Source organism: Triticum dicoccoides, chromosome 2A (genome assembly GCF_002162155.2).
Source record: "Triticum dicoccoides isolate Atlit2015 ecotype Zavitan chromosome 2A, WEW_v2.0, whole genome shotgun sequence".
Lineage (NCBI taxonomy): Eukaryota > Viridiplantae > Streptophyta > Magnoliopsida > Poales > Poaceae > Triticum > Triticum dicoccoides.
In genome coordinates, this window is record NC_041382.1 from 48,128,477 (window position 1) to 48,137,224 (window position 8,748).

Genomic DNA, 8,748 nt, shown 5'->3' on the forward strand with positions numbered 1-8,748 from the left:
CCAATGTCCATGGTCAGGAAACCGTAACCATCTATTGATCAACGAGCTAGTCAACTAGAGGCGTACTAGGGACATGGTATTGTCTATGTATCCACACATGTATCTGAGTTTCCTATCAATACAATTATAGCATGGATAATAAACGATTATCATGAACAATGAAATATAATAATAATAACTAATTTATTATTGCCTCTAGGGAATATTTCCAACACTCCTTCCTCTGTAGCCGCCGCCGCCCCTACCCACCTCCTCCCAATCACCACCATGTCTCGCAAAGCCGAACCCTCCAACGCCGGTTCTTTCGCCGGTGCCACCTTGTAACGCCCTCGATGAGGCTATATCTCCCACGTGTCGAAGCAAGACTTAGAGGCATAACCACATTGAAAGCAATGTCGCAAGTGAGGTAATCTTCACACAACCCATGTAATGCATAAGGGAAAGAGATACATAGTTGGCTTACAATCGCCACTTCACACAATTACATGAATAAAGCATTACATCATCCAGATACAATCAAGGTCCGACTATGGAACCAAAATAAAAGTAAACTACCCCAAATGCTACACAGATCCCCGATCGACCCCAACTGGGCTCCACTACTGATCAACTAGAACGAAACAACACAAAGGACAAGATCTTCAACGAGCTCCTCCTTGAGCTTGATTGCGTCATCTGCACAGTTCAACGGCACCTGCAAGCTGGGTTTGGAAGTATCTGTGAGTCACGGGGACTCAGCAATCTCACACCCTCGCGATCAAGACTATTTAAGCTTATAGGAAGGGTAAAAGGTATGAGGTGGAGCTGCAGCAAGGGACTAGCATATATGGTGGCTAAACATATGCAAATGAGAGAAAGAAGAGAAGGCAAAAGCACGACCAAACAACTATGATCAAGAAGTGATCCTAGACCAACCTACGTCAAGCATAACTCCAACACCGTGTTCACTTCCCGGACTCCGCCGGAAAGAGACCATCACGGTTACACACGCGGTTGATGTATTTTAATTAATATCAACTTCATGTTTTCTACAACCGGACATTAACAAATTCCCATCTGCCCATAACCACGGGCACGACTTTCGAAAGTTCAAATCCCTGCAGGGGTGTCTCAACTTAGCCCATCACAAGCTCTCACGGTCAACGAAGGATATTCCTTCTCCCAAGACATTCCGATCAGGCTCGGCATCCCGGTTACAAGACATCCTCGACAATGGTAAAACAAGTCCAGCAAAGCCGCCCGAATGTGCCGACAAATCCCGATAGGAGCTGCACATATCTCGTTCTCAGGGCACACTCAGATGAGACATCCTACGAGTAAAACCAACCCTCAAGTTGCCCCGAGGTGGCCCCGCAGTCTACTCGGTTCGGACCAACACTCAGAGGAGCACTGGCCCGGGGGGGGGGGGGTTAAAAAAATGATGACCCTCGGGAGCGCAACTCCCAAGGGAAAAGAAAAGGCTAGGTGGCAAATGGTAAAACCAAGGTTGGGCCTTGCTGGAGGAGTTTTATTCAAAGCGAACTGTCAAGGGGTTCCCATTATAACCCAACCGTGTAAGGAACGCAAAATCCGGGAACATAACACCGATATGACGGAAACTAGGGCAGCAAGAGTGGAACAAAACACCAGGCATAAGGCCGAGCCTTCCACCCTTCACCAAGTATATAGATGCATTAATTAAATAAGAGATATTGTGATATCCCAACAAAATAACCATGTTTCAACAAGGAACAAACTTCAATCTTCACCTGCAACTAACAACGCTCTAAGAGGGGCTGAGCAAAGCAGTAAGATAGCCAAACAACGGTTTGCTAGGACAAGGTGGGTTAGAGGCTTGGCTCAACAATATAGGAGGCATGATAAGCAAGTGGTAGGTACCGCAGCATAGGCATAGCAAAAGAGCGAGCATCTAGCAAGCAAAGATAGAAGTGATTTCGAGGGTATGGTCATCTTGCCTGAAATCCCGCAAGGAAGAAGAACGAGTCCATGAAGAAGACAAATGGACGTAGTCGAACGGGTTCTCACAAACGTGGCGTAATCGGAACCAAGCCGAAGAAGCAACACTGGAAAGAAGCACACAACATAGTAAACAACCAACACACGAACATGGTACGATATGCGGGATGCGGTATGTAATGCATGTGCATGATTTAGAAAGGAATGATTGAACCTGGCCTCAACATGGAAATCCAAGACTGCCACTGGAAAGGTGAGGTGATTTCGGTTGAAATCGATATAAAGATCACCGGAATCGGATGCACGGTTTAGAAATGGCAAGCAAAACAAATATGACACCGACCTACGATAATCAGCAAGTAGGCATGTAAATGCATTAAGTAAAATATGCTACAGCACTCAAACATGACAACAAAATACATGGCAGGTATCCACTCATGAAGCTTGACAAAATATGAACACTGAGCTACGACTAATTCATCCATTAACAGGTTCAAACAAGCATGGCAAAAGTGCAAATGACAACAGGTTTCAGACTTAGTGAAATTAACACAAGTCTGGAATTTATCATCAGGAAGCATAATTTAGAGCATGAAAACTACATGCTACAAGAACTTAACATGGCAAAGCAAGGCATGACATGAAGCTACTCAAAGCACTTAACAAAAGTCCCTTAGTGACCTTGAGCCAAAAGGGATCAGAAAATACAATTGCAAGCATGTGAACATGGCAAAATCATAAACAGATTCAGACTTAGTGAAAAACTGGAGCATGCAAATCAGTCAACGAGTAGGCATGTTTACGAGCTCGATGCACTCACTATAGAGCATGGCATGACAAACTAAGCATACACTCATCAAGAAGACATGGCATAGGAGCTATACATGGCAAGAACAACATCATATCATGCACGGATCAATAGCAACATCCTCGGCAAAATCGCTAAACATGTCAACAATCTGCCAGGATCATTTTATAGCAAAAGTAGAGCTCGATTGACTTAAGCTAGGGTGCTCCATAAATGCAAACAAAGACATGGATGGACAGAGCACCACAATATTAACAAAACATCCTTATTGATCATCCTCAAAAGAGGCACGGATCACTAGGAAACAACATGAACATATGGCATAACAACAAAATCAGGACAAGGACTTAGTGAAATTCTAAGTCCCTGAAATCAGCATTACCGATTACGCTACTTTGCAAGCTTGTGCTAGTCACCACAAATGTCACAAAAATACATGGCAAACACCCGTGTAAAGATGGCATAGCATAAGCTCAGGACCATAGCATGCACACATTAATCATGGCAGAAATGACAAAATGCCATTTGCTGAAACAGATCTGAAATATTCGTCACATAGCCCTCTTCCAACAGCATTTCGGGCATCAATATGAGCTCAAATGAAAATGATGTACTGAGATGAAATGATGTACTCTTCGAGACGAACATTTTGATATGCTACACGCACGAATCGGAGCTACGGATGCAGAGATATGATGGTGCAAAGTTTGCATAAAAATTAGGGTATCGGGGAGAAAGTCAACCCGAGGGGATCCAGATCCAGATCTCGCACTGTAGCAGGCGGCACGCAAAACGAGGATCTCCTCGAGCTCGCCGGAGATGGCGGTTGGCGTGGCCGGGGTCGAGGGAGGTCCGGCAGGGCGGTGGCGGAGGCGGTGGCCGGAGCAGCGCAGGCGGGGCGCGACCGGCGGCGAGCGCAGCGGCGAGACAGCGGGGAGGCGCGCCGGCGCGGCGGCCGAGGGTGGCGGGCGACGAAGGATGGCGGCGGGGCAATCTGACAGAGCAGCGGCGAGGTCCTGCGGCGGCACCGGCGAGGACGGCGAAGGACGCGGGGAGCCAGCGCAGGAGAGCTCGGGCGCTCGGGCGGCGGTGAGATGGGCTCGCGCGGGCCCAATCGGGGTCCCGCGGGCCGCGGCGGCGGAGGGAGCTGAGGCGCGATAGGTGGCGGCGCGGGAGTGGTGGCGGCAAAGCGTCCGGCCGGATCGGACAATGTCCGGCGGCGCGCGAGGGAATTTTAGGGTTAGGGGGAGAAGAGACCCGGAATTTTGGGGAGGGGATCTATTTATAGAGGTAGAGGGAGCTAGGAGAGTCCAAATGAGGTGCGGTTTTCGGCCATGCGATCGTGATCGAACGACCGAGATGATGGAGGAGGTTTGGGTGGGTTTTGAGCCACTTTGGAAGGGTGTTGGGATGCAACACACACGAGGCCTTTTCGGTCCCTCGGTTAACCGTTGGAGTATCAAACGAAGTCCCAATGCACGAAACTTGACAGGTGGTCTACCGGTAGTAAACCAAGGCCGCATGACAAGTCTCAGTCCAATCCGAAAACGTTTAACACTCGCACATGAAAAGAGGTAGAAAGGGACACCGGGTGACATAGGAGCGCCGGAATGCAAAACGGACAACGGGGAAAGTGCTCGGATGCATGAGACGAACATGTATGCAAATGAAATGCACATGATGACATGATATGGAATGCATGACACGCAAGCAATGACAAGGCAACAACGGCGAATAACTGGAAGACACCTGGCACATCGGTCTCGGGGCGTTACACAGCTTCACCTCCGATCGCCTCAACGAGCTCCACATCAAAGACCACGTCCCCGTCATCCTTGACCTCGACTCACCATCCTACAACGCATGGCGCACCTACTTCGCGCTCCTCTTTCATTCCTACCGCCTCATCAAGCATGTTGACGGTAGCGTCGACATCCGCGACATGAAGGACGACGACGAGTGGCTTGCCGTGGACGCCTCCATCGTCAAGTGGCTTTTTCTCACCATCTCTCCAGGTCTCTTCAACATGGTGAACTCCCGTGACCGGTCGGTGTACGCCATGTGGACATGGCTGTGCGACCTCTTCCTCGACAATCAACTCCAGCGTCGTGTTTTCCTCCAAGAGGATTTCTTCACCATGCAGCAAAACAATCTTTCGATTGACGAGTACTACACGCGGATGAAGGTTCTCGCCGATGAGCTACGCGACGTCGGCATGGTCACCGACGACTCCGTCCTCCTCACCAACCTCCTTCGTGGCCTCCACCCCGACCTCGGCCAATCTGCCACCAACCTCTCCCTCATCACGCCGACGTACGCCAAGGTGGTCACGTATCTTCGCATGGAGGAGAAATGTCTTCGTCACGCACCCGGCAAGCGCCTCTCGCCGCGCTCCACGCCGGCACCGTGAAGGGCCCCGCCGCCCTACCGTAGCCTCCCCGCGCACCAGCTCCACAGCCGCCCGCCGCCCCGGATCAGGGCCGCCAGAAGAGGTAGGGAGGCTGCGACGGCCGCGGCCGCAACGATGGTTCTCAGCCCCGCCAAGCGGCTCCCCCCGCTCCTGCCCAGGCTGCGGCGCCCCCGCCCTAGCTCACAGGGTACAACCCCTGGACGGGGGTGGTGCACTGTAATGCCCTCGATGCGGCTATATCTCCCACGTGTCGAAGCACGACTTAGAGGCATAACCGCATTGAAAGCAATGTCGCAAGTGAGGTAATCTTCACAACAACCCATGTAATATAATAAGGGAAAAGATACATAGTTGGCTTACACTCGCCACATCACACAAATATCATAAATAACATTACAAACATCCAAATACACTCAAGGTCCGACTACGGAACCAAAATGAAGATAAACCCCAAATGCAACATAGTCCCCGATCGCCCCAACTGGGCACCACTACTGATCATCTGGGAAAGACACGTAGTATCGTCCTGAGTCCTCATCGAACAGCCACTTGAGCTCAGTTGAATCACCTGGAGCGGTATCATCGGTCCCTGCATCTGGTTTTGGAAGGAATTTGTGAGTCACGGGGACTCAACAATCTCACACCCTCGCGATCAAGACTATATAAGCTTATAGGAAGGGTAAATGTATGATGTGGAGCTGCAGCAAGCGACTAGCATATTTGGTGGCTAACATATGCGCAAAAGAGAGCGAGAAGAGAAGGCAAAGGCACGGTCGAACAACTATGATCAAGAAGTGATCCTAGAACAACCTACATCAAGCATTACTCAAACACTGTGTTCGCTTCCCGGACTCCGCCGAGAAGAGACCATCACGGTTACACACGCGGTTGGTGCATTTTAAATTAAGTTAAGTATCAGGTTATCTACAACCGGACATTAAGAAATTCCCATCTGCCCATAACTGTGGGCACGACTTTTGAAAGTTCAAATCCCTGCAGGGGAGTCCCAACTTAGCCCATCACAAGCTCTCACGATCAACGAAGGATATTCCTTCTCCCAAGACAATCCGATCAGACTCGGCATCCCGGTTACAAGACATCTCGACAATGGTAAAACTAAACCAGCAAAGCCGCCCGAATGTGCCGACAAATCTCGATAGAAGTTGCACATATATCGTTCTTAGGGCACACTCAGATGAGCCAGACGTCGAGTAGGACAGCCCAAAGTTGCCCCTGGTAGCCCCGGACATCGCTCAGTTGGACCAACACTTAGAGAAGCACTGGCCCGGGGGGGGGGGGCTTAAAATAAAGATGACCCTTGAGTCTGCGAAACCCAAGGGAAAAAGTCTAGGTGGCGAATTGTAAAACCAATGTTGGCCATGCTAGAAGAGTTTTATTCAAGGCGAATTGTCAAGGGGTTCCCATTATAACCCAACCGTGTAAGGAACGCAAAATCCGGGAACATAACACCGATATGACGGAAACTAGGGCGGCAAGAGTGGAACAAAACACCAGGCATAAGGCCGAGCTTTCGACCCTTTACCAAGTATATAGGTGCATTAAGATAAACAAGATAATATTATGATATCCCAATAATAAACAAGTTCCAACAAGGAATGATCTCCAATCTTCACCTGCAACTAGTAACGCTATAAGAGGGGCTGAGCAAAGCGGTAACATAGCCAAACAACGGTTTGCTAGGACAAGGTGGGTTAGAGGTTTGACATGGCAATATGGGAGGCATGATAAGCAAGTGGTAGGTATCGTAGCATAGGCATAGCAAAAGAGCGAGCATCTAGCAAGCAAAGATAGAAGTGATTTCGAGGGTATGGTCATCTTGCCTGCAAAGTTCTCAGAGTCGACTTGATCCTCGTAAGTGTACTCAACGGGCTCCTTGTTCACGTACTCGTCTCCCGGCTCTACCCGAGCAAGAACAACAAGCAAAAGGGAACATAATCAACCACGTGCAATGCTCAAGCAACATGATGCAAACATGGTATGATATGTGGGATGAGGTATGTGATGCATATGCATGATTTGCAAAGGAATGATTGAACCTGGCCTCAACTTGGAAAACCAAGAGTGCCACTATAAAGGTGAGTTGATTTCGGTCGAAATCAATATAAAGATCACCGGAATCGGATGGACGGTTTGGAAATGGCAAGCAAAACAAATATGGCACCGGTCTGCGATAATCAGCACGAGACCATCTAAATGCATCAAGAACAACATGCTACAACACTCCAACATGACAACAAAATACATGGCAGGGATCCACTCATGATGCTTGACAAAATATGAACACTGAGCTACGACTAATTCACTCAATAACAGGTTCAAACAAGCATGGTAAAAGTGCAAAAGGTAACAAGTTTCAAACTTAGTGAAATTAACAGCAAGTCAGGAATTTATTAACAGGAAGCAATCTTTAGAGCATGAAAACTACATGCTAAAAAGGCATGGCATGAAGCTATTCAAAGCATATAACAAAAGTCCCTTGGTGACCATGAGCCAAAAGGGATCAGAAAATACAATTGCAAGCATGTGAACATAGCAAAAACATAAACAGATTCAGACTTTGTGAAAAACTGGAGCATGGCAAAACAGATAATGAGTAGGCATGTTTACGAGCTCGATGCACTCACTACAAAGCATGGCATGATAATCTAAGCATACACCTAGCAAGTAGACATGGCAATAACAGCATCATAGCATGCACGGATCAACAACAACAAGCTCGGCAAAATTGCTAAACATGTTAACAATCTGCCAGGAACATTTTATAGCACAAGTAGAGCTCGATTAACTCAAGCTAGGGTGCTCCATAATTGCAAACAAAGATATGTATGTATAGAGCACAACATTATTTACAAAACATCCTTACTGATCATGCTCAAAAGAGGCACATATCACTAGGAAACAACACGAACATATGGCATAAAAATAATGACAGGGCAAGGACTTAGTGAAATTCGAAGTCCGTGAAATCAGCATCTTTAAGTAAGCTACTTTGCATGCTTGTGATAGTCACCACAAAGATCAAACAAATACATGGCATACACCCCTGTAAAGATGGCATGGCATTCTTCAAAACACATGTAGAGCTCAGGATCATAGCATGCACACATTAATCATGGCAAAAATGACAAAAGTGCATTTGCTGAAACAGCTCTAAAACTATCATCACATAGCCCTCTTCCAACAGCATTTCGGGCATCAAGATGAGCTCAAATGAAAATGATGCAATGAGATTAAATGATGTACTCTTCGAGATGAACATTTTGATATGCTACACGCACGAATCGGAGCCACAATGACTAAGTTATGATGCAGTGAAATGAGCAAAAATATAATGAACTCAGGGCAAAAGTCAACCCGAAAATTAGGATTTACTGTAGCGCGGATCAGATCTGGGCACACACGGACTTCGAGGCAGCGGCGCCCTCGCCGGAAATGTCAGGGACGATGGCGGCCGGCAGATCTCGGGCGCGGAGGAGGCCGGAGACGAGCGGGGTGGCGCGACGCTCGACGGGAAGCGGCGTGGGGCTCTCCGGTGGCGAGGCGAGGCCGGGCA